This window comes from Sinocyclocheilus grahami, unplaced genomic scaffold (genome assembly GCF_001515645.1).
Source record: "Sinocyclocheilus grahami isolate Dianchi unplaced genomic scaffold, SAMN03320097.WGS_v1.1 scaffold175.1, whole genome shotgun sequence".
NCBI classification, from domain to species: domain Eukaryota; kingdom Metazoa; phylum Chordata; class Actinopteri; order Cypriniformes; family Cyprinidae; genus Sinocyclocheilus; species Sinocyclocheilus grahami.
Genome location: NW_015505354.1, coordinates 46,925 through 63,207, shown reverse-complemented (window position 1 = coordinate 63,207; position 16,283 = coordinate 46,925). Strand labels below are relative to the sequence as shown.

At 40.4% G+C, this 16,283-nt stretch overlaps 1 protein-coding gene across 1 annotated transcript in view; it reads right to left on the bottom strand.

The window, feature by feature from the left end:
- Window positions 1-8,352, bottom strand: part of LOC107593629 (uncharacterized) — a 33,877-nt gene extending 25,525 nt beyond the window's left edge. The window contains exons 1-2 of the mRNA XM_016283430.1: window positions 8,144-8,352; window positions 7,358-7,429 (exon numbers count right to left, since the gene is read on the bottom strand). The gene's annotated coding sequence lies outside the window, so the exon portion shown is untranslated. The remainder of the gene's footprint in view (window positions 1-7,357; window positions 7,430-8,143) is intronic.
- Window positions 8,353-16,283: the final 7,931 nt, after the last annotated feature.

Below are 16,283 nucleotides of genomic sequence, written 5' to 3'. Positions count from 1 at the left end.
AGCCCTATAAACAGCCCCAATCCAAAATAACTAGAGCCCGACCGATATATCATTTAGTCTATATTATTGGCCTATATGAGCCTGTCGCCGATATATCGGTATCGGCTAATATGCCGCCGATATGAATTTTTTTTACAGAACATATAACGCAGATAAAATGCTTGCAATTATGTAATTACTTAGTTTGTCCAGCAGAGCGTGCTCCATTGTTTGCTATTGGTGACCTGGATGAAACGCTTTAAAGCTTAAATCTATGGAAAACCATTGAAACTTTGAACAGCCATATCGCCTTAAAGGTGCGGCGAACCCACACCAAACTCGGGGGATCCCATCAGCTCGAGGAACCCTATCGACTGCGAATCGAGTGTATGTCTTGAGGCCCTCTTTCGAATGAGACCACCCCCGCGTCAATAGCCCCCGGGGTTCAGGAGTTACGGGTGGTTAAATTCACGCCCCAGTGTGTGTGAAGACAATAGCACAAATCCCTGAATGAATGTTCCATAGTGAAATAAACTTCAACGGAATAAAGTTGAATGGAATTGAATTAAAGTTGAATAAACTTCAACTTTACTGTTCAGTGCACTGATGTCAGACTCATTTTGGATAATAAAGTTTATTGCCAAATTCGGGGGATCTCTTCAGCTCAAGGAACCCTCTCGAACGCAAATCGAGTGTATGTCTTGAGGCCCTCTTTCGAATGAGACCACCCCCGCGTCAATAGCCCCCGGGGTTCAGGAGTTACGGGTGGTTAAATTCACGCCCCAGTGTGTGTGAAGACAATAGCACAAATCCCTGAATGAATGTTCCATAGTGAAATAAACTTCAACGGAATAAAGTTGAATGGAATTGAATTAAAGTTGAATAAACTTCAACTTTACTGTTCAGTGCACTGATGTCAGACTCATTTTGGATAATAAAGTTTATTGTTAAATGCCCTGCCTCCATCCATCCATATCTTTGTCAGGTCATTATAAGTGTTTGATCACCACATTTGAGTGATCATTGCAAAAAATGTCTTTATATACTCGGTTTATGTATACTGTATTCTATTCTATATATAGTACCAGTCAAATGTTTGGACACACGAATGGGGAAGTGTCCAAACGTTTGACTGGTACTGTACTATAATATACACAAAGAATACGGGCAGGTATATCGATATCTCCGATTACACCCTAATATCGGTATCGGCCCCAAAAAACCCATATCGGTCGGGCTCTAAAAAAATAACCTGAATCAAAATGGCCCAACTAGCCAAACCACACAGCTTAAATTAAGTCCATAGGGTACGTTCCGTAATTCGGACAAGACCTGAGCATAGGGCAAAATATCTTGAAGTTCAAATGAAGCTGGATAACACTGAGGGACTAATGCCAGGCACACAATTCATGATTTTAGCCCTGATTTTCAATCGCTGACAAATGTCCAAAATCGGAGGCAAATCAGTGCTTGTTCACGTGCGCCACAATTGCGTAGTGCGTGTTAAAGACGAGATCTGAGAGAAGCGCTGATGAGTCGCCGAAGCCCAAGAGATATAGTCCACAATACATTGTGCCATTCCTGGATGTGGAGTAGCAAAGTAGCACCTGCAGCTCTGCTCTTCCAAAGGATATCTGGGAGTGGCTGAAGTTTTAATTTTTTTTACCAAGGTACCTTTTACATAATGGACAACTCTGCTTGTGGAGGGTAACTGTCGCTAAGATTTTAGTTCCAACCCTAATAAAACACGTTGGAACTAAAATCTGGAAAAATGGCCCAACAGGAGCTGAGTTGCTTGTCTGGGGTACCATCTAGTTGCTTGTGTGTGCACATTACTCAATGGATCGACAACAGGGGGTCACACATTACACAACCTTTCAATAGGAAGCTTGCTAAATATCTGGACCGGTCCTGCAACATGAAATGTGTTTTGACTGAAAATGACATTGGTGACAACCTACAGCCAATGAGAGAGCAAGGGAAAGTTCAAGGGGTGGAGTCACAGACCTGCAACAAAACATCAGCACGCATGGCTTCTGCAAGCAACCATTTTTCCTTCATATTCTTTTCTTTTGCGCTGCAAACCAGCATAAAGACAACTTGTATCGCAAGCATCCTGTGGGCTACAATTTCTAACAGAAAGAAATCTAGTCTCGCACAAGAACTCTTCTCTGACGCATGACCTTACGTTTTTTCCTGTATCACGTCTCGCATGTGTTTGGTTGTGAAATGTAGTTTGTAGGCTAGACAGTTGTCGGTCAGTCTTCCTATTGAAAGGTTGTGTAATGTGTGACCCCCTGTTGTCGATCTATAGAGTAGTGTGCACACAAAAGCAACTAGATGGTACCCCAGACAGTTGTGCAGTGTGAAATGACTAGCAATCTGATGGCTTTAAAAATTGTGCGGTGTGTGCCCGGCTTAAGAAACAAAGGCGGGGTTGGGCATTTTTCCAGATTTTAGTTCCAACGTGTTTTATATTAGGGTTGGAACTAAAATCTTAGAGACAGTTACCCTCCACAAGCAGAGTTGTCCATAATGTAAAAGGTACCTTGTTAAAAAAATTATAATAAAATATCAACAGAATAGTTCTGGCTTTCAGCAACTACCGTGGACTCACCCAGACTGCAAAAAGGGGCAAATACCTGTGCAAAAGTTTTGTAGTGCATTCCAGCCTTTAACTTACAGACGGCAGCTTGCAATGGTTTTTACTTATGACTGCATATAGGGCATGGAATTTGGGACATGCACAGACCACAAACTGATGGGAGCAGATACAGTAAAAAACAAAAACTGGTTCTAAAACATTTGGGTAACACCGCTTACCAGAAGAGAGTAAACACACACACACAAAAAAACATTCATGCCTTCGCTATTCTGCTAAGCTTCCCATTCTTGTAAACTTGGCCTTCTTGGTAATGCATGTACTTTTAAACAATTTGCCTCTGGATACAATTAAAGTGGACTGGGTGCCATGTAAACACAATTACATGCAACACAAAGCATTGACGGCAAGATGTTTGATAAATAACTGCAAATTTCAGACAATGATTTAAATTCTACATCAATAAACAGATGAGAACATTGATTTTTTACGAATTACAAAAAAGACTTATACATAAAAGATGTTTACATGAGAGAAACAGTTTAGACCAGGGGTAGCCAACCCTGCTCCTGGAGGCCAACCCTGCTCCTACTACTTTACTGCAGACTTCAGTTTCAAGTTCAACCCTGCTCCAACACCTGTGCTGGTAGCACAGCCTGATAGATTTCATGTTTATCACGATCAGATCCATCCATGATTTTTCTATACTGAATCCATAGCGCCTTCTCTTTTCTTGACATTTGAATGCATGATTGAGTTGACGAATGTAATCAGCTGCAAGGTTGTTGGGTGTAAAACATTTTAAATCACACACCCTGAACACCTTGAGTAGTTGGTTATGATGCACTTGACCAAGGCTGGAGTGAAATTCAAAATAAAGGGTTGGGTACTCCTGGGCTAGACTAGTGGTGGTCATCATGGTGATTATCATTACAAATAATTCCCACCTACAGAAATTCAAATGGTTGGGGGGTGGGGAAGGGCGAGGTTGTGGTTAGAACACTTGGTTGAGTGAGTCCTCAGACGACACGACGAAAAAGTGCTGCTGCAGAGTTAGTGCATCAGAGAAAACAAAGAAGAGCTGCTGCAGAGTTAATGCATCAGAGAAAACGAAGAAGAGCTGCTGTGCTGTAGCGTCAAATTTTTGGCATGTCTAGAACAGCGGTTCTCAATTCCAGTCCTCGCGTACCCCCGCTCTGCACTTTTTGTATGTTTCTCTTATTGCTTCATACTTTTGTGGAACACGGTTCATGCACGGAGCTCACTTCTAACGAGATGATCTGAATCAGGTATGTTAAAGAGAGACGTGCAAATCATGCAGAGCGGGGGTACGCGAGGACTGGAATTGAGAACCGCTGGTCTAGAACAATTCTTACAAGTATAACATGACGTAACTGGGCGCTGCGGACAAATGCCGCCGGTGTGCCTACACTCATAGAAAATGTATTTGAATTTTAAAGATGTGGCGCGACGCTGCGCTTCTCATCCGGTGTGCGACCGTATGAAACGCTGTTATTTTCACCTCCGTGCCCAAACATCTTTGTTTGGGCTTCCGAAAGCGGATGATGTCAGGAAACAGTGGTTGCAATTTATTTTTTAACTCTGTTCCTGAGCATTATAACCCCAATTTGCTATTGTGTGCTGCACATTTTACTGAGGACAGCTTCCACAACACGAGCGAGTAGTGCCTGATTTGCCAAAAGCTTTTGTTGAAAGACGGAGCAAGGGGCGTGGCAGTACTGAAACACCGTCTAAGCTGTTCGCCAATCACAACGCACTGTGACAGCTAACCAATCACAACACATTTTGTTTTTCGGAAGGCGGACCTTCAATTCTTCCATGAAATTCTACTAACATTACTGTTCAGGCAAGTAATAGCCTACAAAAGAAATCTAAAAGTAATCAAATGTAAATGAACACTGCATAGTTTTCATTGTATGCATTGATGGATTAATGCTTATTAAAGCTATAATGTTATTCAGATTAAGAGCAGATTTGCATTTTGATGGCCCAAGTGCCAGTTTGTCACTTTAAGACAATATATTGACACACATCGGATTTTCTCCCAACTGTTCTCCTCCACTTAAGACATAAATTGTGTTTAAGTAAATACTCTCCAAGCCGGCCATTTTTCTGTGTATTTGATCGTTTGGACATGCGCCTGAAGCTTAAAGTGCTAATTATAAAATTATTTGGGGGACTAGCCCCCCTCAATGTCTATGGTGGTTATCGCCCTGATCAGACATGAAAATGTTTTTTGCAAACATTTCTTTGAGGAACATGACCATAAATATGAACTCACGATTGAATGTAACAAAACCAATTATTACTTTTCGTTAAAATCTTTATTAATGCCAAAAATGCTTACATTGTGTCTTTTTGTTCGCTCGGGCAGCCATGTTGCCGCTGAAGCCAGTTTACGCCGAGATAATTCATACCCCTTCGTTTGAAGTGTGGTCCCGAAAAATCTTAATTTGAAGGGCTGTCTGGCCCTTCCCCTACCCCTTCAACCAAAAGAGAATTGAGACAACCCTAACCCTTGACGTGAACGCGCGAAACAGAGGGGTAGGGGTAAGGGGAAGGGCTAAGGGGTAGAATTGGGATTGGGTCTTAGTCTTCGCAGCCAAGGGAAACTAAACACAATAATGAAAGTTAACGTGGCTTTAGCAAGGCCTGTGGAAAACACCTGTGATCTGTCCCAAACAATGAGATGCGTTTACAATCTTGTGGACTTGCGATCACTGCAGCGTGTGCACCAGTTCATGGGACCGTAAGGTGCCCCATTTGATATTCCCAAGTTTGAGAAGGATGCTCACAGGTATAACCACCATGTGCCAGTTCTATACACAAAAGTTTTAGCAGAGCACGGTAAACAAAGTAACCTAACATGGAAGATTATTTAATGGATATTATTGGGTGGGATCTCTGCCTTAAAACAATAGACTGTTGTTTATGGTTGAAAATGCAATTTTCAATGCCATGACCCATGCTCGGGACACTAGACAGCAGAGATGCCCTAAATATTATGGCTAAAGATAAACATTATGGCCAAAGGTATGTGGACAGCCCCTTCTACTTAACAGGTTTGGTTATTCCAAAAAACTCTAGGAAGACAAATCTTAATACTGTTGCATACAATTACATAGTAGATTCACTTAGAATTCCATGGAAGGTGTGCTTTCAACTATGTTAAAAAAGCTTAGGGTGGGCCATCTTGTGCTGTATAACAACATGATAAAACTCCCATGCACAAAACAGGGCCCATTAAAGAAATGACTCTGGTAGGATGAAACTAAATTTACGTTCAGAAACTTGGCCCAATTAGAGTAAGGTAATGAGATCGAAAGATATACACCAGAAGAACTAACAACAGTAAAGTGTAAAAGTTTGCCAAACCTTTTGCTATTCATGGCTGTATGTAGCACCTACAGATCAACATAAATCCCCAGAAGGACTCCTTCAAGGATTCATTTAAATCTTTGAATTCAGCTATTTTACAATCATATTCAAATATATGATTGCTTATAAAATGTGCAGCCAAGAATGATTTGACAGTTTATAATAAAGGTTCAATTTGTTCACATTAGTTATTGCATAAAATAATATACAATACTTTTACTAGATTAATTATTGTATTAATACATTACAATTTCAAATTGTATAAAATAACATTAATGTATTGTGAACAAGCATTATTTAATACATTAGCCTATAACAATTAATGCTGTAAAATGTTTATAGTAATATGTAATGTGTTCATCATGATGCCTAATGTTTTATCTAATGTTAATGTTTTGAACCTTATTGCAAAGTGATAAGCAACTTTCAACAATATTCTTAGCTACCCCCTCTCATCTAAAGGAGTGCTTCTCAAACCTAGTGGGTCACTCACCATTACACATCTTGGATGTCTCTCTCATCTGTCACACCCGATTCAAGTCTTGCAGTCTCGTCCAATGAGCCGATGAGTCGAATCAGGTGTTTGAAGGAGACTTCCAAAATGTACAGTGGTGGGGGTTCCCAGGACAGGTTTGAGAATAAATAGTTATTGGAGGTACATTTTTGTGATCAGATTTCAAGACTACATGCATCATTTACTAATGTCAGTGTCGATGTCTGATCAAGGTACATTTGTTGCACCCACCAGTTTGTCAAAACCCGCCCAATGTAAAATAAATCAGTAGGCCTATTTATTAGGTTACTGGTATGAATACTAGAATATTCATCTAATGTTCTTTTCATTTAGAGGTTAATATTTTTTGCTAATGAGGAAAAGTTTACTGATGCACTTAAAATTGCAGTGAAGGAAAGGCTATTTTTTTAACACGTTTACAACTGCTTTAGTATTCTTACTACGACTGTAGGTTTGATATAATAGCAAAATATATATATGATCTGTAAAGCGACTACTAAATGTGTAAACTAAATGTGAGAACTAATTAGTATTCAACAGTGTAAATAAATTAAGCTGCACAGTGCTGTTGCCATGCAAACAAAGCCTAGTATTAGCATATCTATCTATATTAACATATAGACTATGCTATTATAAACAACCCATGTTGTCTTGGCATGTAAACAAATGGCTGCACATGGCTATTATTTTATCAAATAAATGAGGAAGGTTCATTGACAATGTGCAATAAATAATTCCTCTCATTCCCATCAAGGGAATTAATCTTTATCGGTCTAAGAAAGCAACTAAACACCCATAAATTCTATGAGCTAGAGCATGTGAAGAATTGAAAACATCAAACAAAATTAGTAAAGTCTACTCACCCTAATATGCCAGTACACATTCCAAAAGCAAACTCAGTCCTGTTATCACTGTTCTGTCCTTGGTCATCCACTCTGAAAAAAAAAGGCTAACGTCAAGCATTTATTTCTATGGGGAAAAACTTGTCTTGTCTAAGTATCAAGATAAATAAAACAACTATACAACAAAATCTGTTTACTATCATGGACATCTTAAACATACTAGATTCTAATTATTTAAACTATAAACAAAGCTATTATTTAAACGTGAAAAAATACATGTAATAGGTTTACCATGGTAACCTTCAACAATAAACGATGGAGACGGAGTCCCTCCTGATAGTTGTACAGTGACAACCCGGTGACCGTTTTAAAGTGATGCAAGGGTCACGAAGACGAAAATCTACGACTAGTCAGTAAATGATCATAAGTGTCAAGTAACAGTAACGTTATGTAAATACACCCGTGTTAATGCTTAAAACGTTAATGGTTCCATTTCAATTGTTATTTGGTTGTTTACATAATGCTAACAGAGCAATCTGAAAGAGAAACGCACGAAGCTAAGCTGGCTGGCAGGCTAGGAACATGGAAGTCCAGCGTCACAAAACAAAATGGGCTGCATGCTTGAAACCAGGAGTCCGATCACACAAACAAGATCTCGCGATCCGAGAAACAACATCCTAATTTTAGTTTTAAATCTTAACTAGTGCATTAGACACTCAGTGTTATATCACCCAGTTTAATTACGCAGCAAAGCGGTATAAGCTTCTCCCTATGAGCTCATTTCCCCTTAGGACTGCTCCTACTCACCGTCGTGCTCGGCGTCCTGCTGCTGTCGTTTTCCTTTGTAAGACTGTGCACCTTCCCGATGCGCAATGCGCACGTAAGATATTCCAAAACTTTCAATGCAAGTTAAAGATACTTGTAACACTATTCATTATTTAAAACAAAATCAATCATTAAAGGTGTTTGATGTTAGCACAACTCGAAGCACGTTCACCAAACAATGTGGCTCAACCCAGGCTCTTTCGTGACACTCGACCACTGGAACCTATGAGAAGGCGGCGAATGGAGAGAAAGACCCGCCTCCAATTCTACGGGGCCTCCATTTCAAAGTCCAATGTGTGGAAGCTTTTTTGCGCATGGTATCTAAGGAACGTACCTTAAAATGGCTGCCGATGTCGTGGGAGGAGCTTGTTAGAAATTCTGTCGACCATCTTACATCATGCCTTTGAGATTGTTGCAGGGTGCAGTCTTGCACCTTAGTTTCTTGTCAAAGAACTCGAGAACATCAGTTTACCAAGAGGTCCAACAATCCACACCACCTATCTTGTTCTTAGTGCTGCAAGATATTCCATAGTTACCATACTGTTGCTAATTGTAGCCTACTGGGACAAAAATGTCACAAAACCGATTTTGGAACCAACCACACCTTTGCACCTAGTAACCTACTGTAAACATTTAATAGGCAATGTGGACTGTTATCTGTGTTACAAGAAACATTTTACATTTGAAAAAGGCAATTATAATAAACAACTGATAATATTTTAATGTGGTTCCTCTTGCTTAAGGTTCAAGGTAATAAATCAGATTAATATTGAGAGTCTCAAAATAAAATAATAAATTTTAAAAAAACTGGCACTGACACCATTCATTCTCTTCTTTCCTTTGAGCAAGTCATAGGCTCAACAAATGTAAATGCTTGTCTTTTAACCCCAAGGGAGGTCCTGGCAAAGATGCATGCATGCACCACCAAGAGAAAGGCTCCACTTTGTTCAAGGACTGAAACGGTTTTCATTTCCCCCTATAGTCTTCTTGATGTTGACTGTTCTTGATTCACCACAACACTTTACCCATTTAGACTTAATCCCTCTCTCTTATTCCAGAGCTGTACCTCCAAGAGGCATAGATACAATACTAGAGAGCTATCACTCATAGTGAAAGGGAACAATTAAATAGAAAAAAGTCAAATCAAAACCACACATTCTGGTTAGATGTTATTATAAACAGAGAACATGGGGTGTCTATCAGGTAATTACGGTCTATTGATATGTATTACCAAAATATAAGCTTGCATTCACTTTGGTAGGCTGCTGACTCTGGCAAACAGTAAGGACCACTTATACCAGTTTCCCTATATCAGTATACCAATTTTCACTTACTAAAATGGCCTTAAAAACTAAATGAATCAGCCTTTACTCAATACAAAACATTTGAACCACAGTACATATACTTGACTGGTCAAGGTTTACTTAAGACTATTAAGAAAGGACATTATACAAGGAATTGACTCTAAATGGGAGGTAGGGGGCATTGTGTCAATGGACACTTACAGCCTACAAGACTACAAGAAAAAGTGTATTTAAAAATCCAGTGACATACTCTCATTCAGAAAGGGGCACATGGGCAAGTCTCACAGATCAGTTTTGTTCACTGCTGTGTAGCCCTTGAAAGTCCATTAGATACCTGCTATCCACAAATGTTTTGGAATACCAAACTCCCTTGTGATATTCTCTTGTGGTAAGAGAAGACTCAAGAGTCTAATCACATTGTAAACCTCACCCGAAACAACAAACATGTTTGTGAATTATGTGGAAACATTATATCAATCAAGATCATACAGTACAGCATTTAAGATCATACAGAACAGCATATAATACAACAATGTACAAATGTGCAAGTGCTGTTCCAACACGTAGCAAATGGTGATCACTTTTTATGAAGGGTGGACAAGTTCACTATATAAATGCTTAGAGTAGATGAGTAACAAAGTAAGGACATATTTCTACAGAACACATATTACCATTTAATCAAGACTGGAATCATTTGAAACCTTTAAATGGCTTTTTATGTTGTCAGGAAAAAAACAGCCTTTGCCCAATTCTACAATGGCGGAAGTTAAGTAACTCTTCACAGTATAGTTGGGGCTATTTCTGTGTCTGGGTATCTGGGTTTTTTCTGAATCTTGAGGCTGACTTGTACAAGGACCAAAAACCAGTAAATACTTTCCAGATCACAGTGCTAAGTAATGGCCTTTTTGTTGTACGTCTTGTCTGAGACAGAGTTGTTGAGTTGTTGATGAGGTAGACCAATCAATGTTTTCAAGGGTTGAAACTGACTGCCAATTTCCATCACAAAACCTATTATCTAGGTCGGTTACTTCAGTACTTCTCAAACCTGTCCTAGGGACCCCCCTAGGACCAGTAAATACTTTCCAGATCACAGTGCTAAGTAACGGCCTTTTTGTTGTACGTCTTGTCTGAGACAGAGTTGTTGAGTTGTTGATGAGGTAGACCAATCAATGTTTTCAAGGGACAGTAAGGACCACTTATACCAGTTTCCCTATATCAGTATACCAATTTTCACTTACTAAAATGGCCTTAAAAACTAAATGAATCCGCCTTTACTCAATACAAAACATTTGAACCACAGTACATATACTTGACTGGTCAAGGTTTACTTAAGACTATTAAGAAAGGACATTATACAAGGAATTGACTCTAAATGGGAGGTAGGGGGCATTGTGTCAATGGACACTTACAGCCTACAAGACTACAAGAAAAAGTGTATTTAAAAATCCAGTGACATACTCTCATTCAGAAAGGGGCACATGGGCAAGTCTCACAGATCAGTTTTGTTCACTGCTGTGTAGCCCTTGAAAGTCCATTAGATACCTGCTATCCACAAATGTTTTGGAATACCAAACTCCCTTGTGATATTCTCTTGTGGTAAGAGAAGACTCAAGAGTCTAATCACATTGTAAACCTCACCCGAAACAACAAACATGTTTGTGAATTATGTGGAAACATTATATCAATCAAGATCATACAGTACAGCATTTAAGATCATACAGAACAGCATATAATACAACAATGTACAAATGTGCAAGTGCTGTTCCAACACGTAGCAAATGGTGATCACTTTTTATGAAGGGTGGACAAGTTCACTATATAAATGCTTAGAGTAGATGAGTAACAAAGTAAGGACATATTTCTACAGAACACATATTACCATTTAATCAAGACTGGAATCATTTGAAACCTTTAAATGGCTTTTTATGTTGTCAGGAAAAAAACAGCCTTTGCCCAATTCTACAATGGCGGAAGTTAAGTAACTCTTCACAGTATAGTTGGGGCTATTTCTGTGTCTGGGTATCTGGGTTTTTTCTGAATCTTGAGGCTGACTTGTACAAGGACCAAGGACCAGTAAATACTTTCCAGATCACAGTGCTAAGTAACGGCCTTTTTGTTGTACGTCTTGTCTGAGACAGAGTTGTTGAGTTGTTGATGAGGTAGACCAATCAATGTTTTCAAGGGTTGAAACTGACTGCCAATTTCCATCACAAAACCTATTATCTAGGTCGGTTACTTCAGTACTTCTCAAACCTGTCCTAGGGACCCCCCTAGGACCAGTAAATACTTTCCAGATCACAGTGCTAAGTAACGGCCTTTTTGTTGTACGTCTTGTCTGAGACAGAGTTGTTGAGTTGTTGATGAGGTAGACCAATCAATGTTTTCAAGGGTTGAAACTGACTGCCAATTTCCATCACAAAACCTATTATCTAGGTTGGTTACTTCAGTACTTCTCAAACCTGTCCTAGGGATCCCCCTTGGACCAGTAAATACTTTCCAGATCACAGTGCTAAATAACGGCCTTTTTGTTGTATGTCTTGTCTGAGACAGAGTTGTTGAGTTGTTGATGAGGTAGACCAATCAATGTTTTCAAGGGTTGTTTTCACCCCCCCACACACATTTAGGATGTCTCACTCATCTAACACACCTGATTCAACTCATTAGCAGAGACTGCCAAACCCAAAACGGTTGTGTCCGATAAGAGAGACATCAAAAATGTGCAGTGGCGGGGGCAGGGGGGGGGGGGTTGGAACAGGTTGTAGCTGAAGTCTACAGGACACTGGCATTCCGAGAGTTAGACTGGGCACTCCTGATTTAAAGCAGTGGTTCTCAACTGCGTTCCTGAAGCCCTGGAGGTCAACACTGCACATTTTGCTAGGTCACCTTTGTCTGACATACCCTTGTCAGGTCTTTGAGCCTGTGTCTGAAATAACCCCCTATACCCTTAAATAGGGCACTATTTGCGGGGACAGCCATTTGCAGTGGTGTCCGACACTATAGTGGACGTTATCGAGCACACTTATTCAATCCCATAATGCACCACAGTGACGGGTGTACAACTGATGTACACTCAATGGCTATAGAATACCCATAATGCACTGTGAGGGTCATGCCGGATTAATTCCCGTGTTTCGCAAAATGGTGCCTGCAGCTGAATCATCCATCCATCCATTTTACAAACTACTTGTCCAATGTGGGTACAGTGTAATGTACAGGTATACATTTCTTTTTGGTTGATTATTAAATAGTTTAATTAAGGTTTATACATGATAGTTTTCATGAAGATAAATATTTTAATTACTACTGGAGCTGCAAGTTTAAAATGATTATTAAGCAGCAAGCATAAACTGCTAAAGCGGCAGCCCTACTGGCGCACTCAGCATCCAAATTCTCTCACTCGTTTTCTTATTAGTGAACTAATGTAGGGAATAGTGACTGAGGGTATAGGAGGCAATTTCGAACTGGATTCTCTACTAATAAGCCGACGATCAGGTGTGTTTGATTGTGGAGACATGCAAAATGTGCAGTGTTGGGGGCTAGGGGTTCAGGAACATGGTTGGGAACCACTGTGTCAGGGTTCGAGTAGGGAAGGGGCGAGGACTCAGATGCAGAGTTCAAATGGGCTTTCATTTAATAATTTAAAAAAATAAAACAAACAAAATCTACCCCTTGGGGAAAAACAGGACTGGTAGCTGGACTTGGCAGGGCAAGGCAGAACAGGAACTGGCAACGCAGGACACAAGAGGGTAACATTGATGACCAACCAGCACAGGACTAAAAACACAAGGAAAATAAATGAAGAGAGAGAAAACAAAGCCGGTAATGAGGGAGGACAGGTGGGGCAAATGAACCAACCATCAGGTAGCAAAAAGAGAGGGATGAGACAACAGAAAGGAGAGCACATGGCACATAGAAACAACCATGAAAAGCCATGTGCTCACTCCAAACAAAACAAAAACACATGGCCAGTGAACCCAATCACAAGCCTTGTGTCCAGTCAAAACATGACAACATGAAAGCTCGCAGCCGAAAAAAAACATGAACTGCATTCACACAGCAGAAGACAAAACATAACATGAAAGCATGCGGCCAATGTAAACATGAACCTCATGCCACACAGAACACAACACATGTGGACGAAAAACAGGACTGGTAGCTGGACTTGGCAGGGCAAGGCAGAACAGGAACTGGCAACGCAGGACACAAGAGGGTAACATTGATGACCAACCAGCACAGGACTAAAAACACAAGGAAAATAAATGAAGAGAGAGAAAACAAAGCCGGTAATGAGGGAGGACAGGTGGGGCAAATGAACCAACCATCAGGTAGCAAAAAGAGAGGGATGAGACAACAGAAAGGAGAGCACATGGCACATAGAAACAACCATGAAAAGCCATGTGCTCACTCCAAACAAAACAAAAACACATGGCCAGTGAACCCAATCACAAGCCTTGTGTCCAGTCAAAACATGACAACATGAAAGCTCGCAGCCAAAAAAAACCATGAACTGCATTCACACAGCAGAAGACAAAACATAACATGAAAGCATGCGGCCAATGTAAACATGAACCTCATGCCACACAGAACACAACACATGAGAAGATAATTTGGCCCAAGCAAACTCAAAACCACACCCTCACACTGCGAAACCAGAGCGCATGGGGAATGAGCAAATACTCATCCCATGCACTCACAAGAAAAGACAACACACACAGATCATGAATGTCCAAACCCTGACACAGAACCGAAACCAAACTTGACAGAAGTGTCAGGATCCGAAGACCATGCTCCGCACAACGTGGACAGAAGAGCGTATGGCCCAAACGAATTCGGAATCGCATGCTCACAATGACAAGACAATAGAAGTATCAGAGTTCTATCACCAATCCAGGAATAAACGGACCAAAGTGACAGTACCCTGACAAACAAATTAACAATGAGAATAACAGAGATAGAAGCAATTTATTCACTGGACAACACAAGTATATCACACCAAACTGAATTTCTATGGGGTACAAGAGCGGAATACAGTGTAAGTGCATAAAGATTTTTAAGCTCCCAGAAAATGTGTCTTTAGCCATTTCATAAAGATGACAGTGGATTGCACTGTTAAGGTGAAGGTTGAGACTTCATTCCATCACCAAGGGAGAGGGACAGTGTGAAGGCTTTTGGAAGTGACCTTGTACCACACTGTGATGGCACCACCATATGTTCTTTGACTGACTCCAGGGTATGGGAGAATGTAGACAGAGTGGTGGTTTGGTAAGCTAGCATCAGAGCCTTGAATATGAATCAAATGCCTACAGGCAGTGAGTCAGGAGAGGTGTGACATGGTGCACAATTTTGGCTGACTGAAGACCAGATGCTCTCATACATTCTGGATCATCTGCAAGGCTTGACAGCTGGAAGGCCAGATAGTAAAGCATTCCAATTTTCCATTTTTAGATGAAAAGAGCCTGAACCCAGAGTTACACAGCATTATCAGAGCAGTGTGGGCTAACTTTCTTAAGTTAAAGAGCATAAACAGGGCAGTTGTTTGGGTGGTTGTTAAATACTTCCCAAAGATGCCTGTTATTGTTGGGTTTAGCTGTTTGGTGGAGTTGTACAATTGATGGCCTGGCTGGTACGTCAAGAAGTTCAGCCTTTGCAAGGTTGACCTGGATATGACATTCCTTCATTCAGTCCATTATGTTAGAAAGACAGGATGAAAGTGTGGGATTATCAGGTTGGAATGACCAGTAAAGCTGTGTTAAGTACAGTATATAGATAAGAAAAGAGAGCCAAGCATTGATCTCAAGAGTTCTCCAGTGTTTAGCCTAGTGGTTACGTGTAATTCAGGCACTCCTCTCCTTGATGAAACTTTGACAGATATGCCTGTAAATGTCCTCTTTTGAAGCCAGAATGGTTTAATCCTGCAGGTTGTTCTGTGAAAGGAATGCAAAAAGTTGAATACAGCCTTTTTCAATGTTTTTGGACAGGAATCAGAAATTCAGGCCTATGTTATATAATACTTATCAGTTCCAGCTCAACTGCTAAAGCATGGCACAAGCGACACAAACATCATTGGTTTGAGTCTTGAATTCACTAGTAGTGGCTTTGGATAAATGCCCCTGCTGAATACATTCATGGAAATGGAAATCTACTGCTGCAGTGTCAAGTATTAGTTTGATTGGGGTTACAGTGGGGATAACTGAACTTACTTAAATCTGGCAGGAAAGACTCCAGTGGAATGAGACATGTTTATGATGTGTATGAGAACAGGTGTAAGAGAGATGGTTCGAGGAAAATGAGAGAAGATACGATCTAGGGTACATCATAGTATAATCGTTTGGAAACAAGAAAAGAGTTGCATGTGAGTCATGTATGCTTATGTGTGTCTAGAGCAGATAACTGGTTTCGGCCTTGTCAGTGAAAAAAGTGGCAAAGACGTAACCAGTCAGAGAGGTAGGGGGGAGAAAGTGGAGAAAGACAGAGTATAGAGGAGAATGTAGTGAAGAGGTGTTAGCATCACACTGTGTGGTACAAGTTGTTTATCTGGTTCTCCAAATACTACATGGTTACATAGCAAAGAGGCAACATAAAGCTCAAATTCAACAAGTACAGTTTAACAACTGAACAATCCTCTGTACACTACCTGTTTACAAAGAGATTTATTTTTGGTGTTTTGCCTTTATGATGATAGGACAGTAATGAGACAGGAAGCAAAGTGGGAGAGAGAGGGGGACAGGATCGGGAAAGATCTGTGAGCTGGGACTCAAACTTAGGATGCCCGAAGCGCACCAGCGCTATATGTCGACGCGCTGTCCACGAGGCTATTG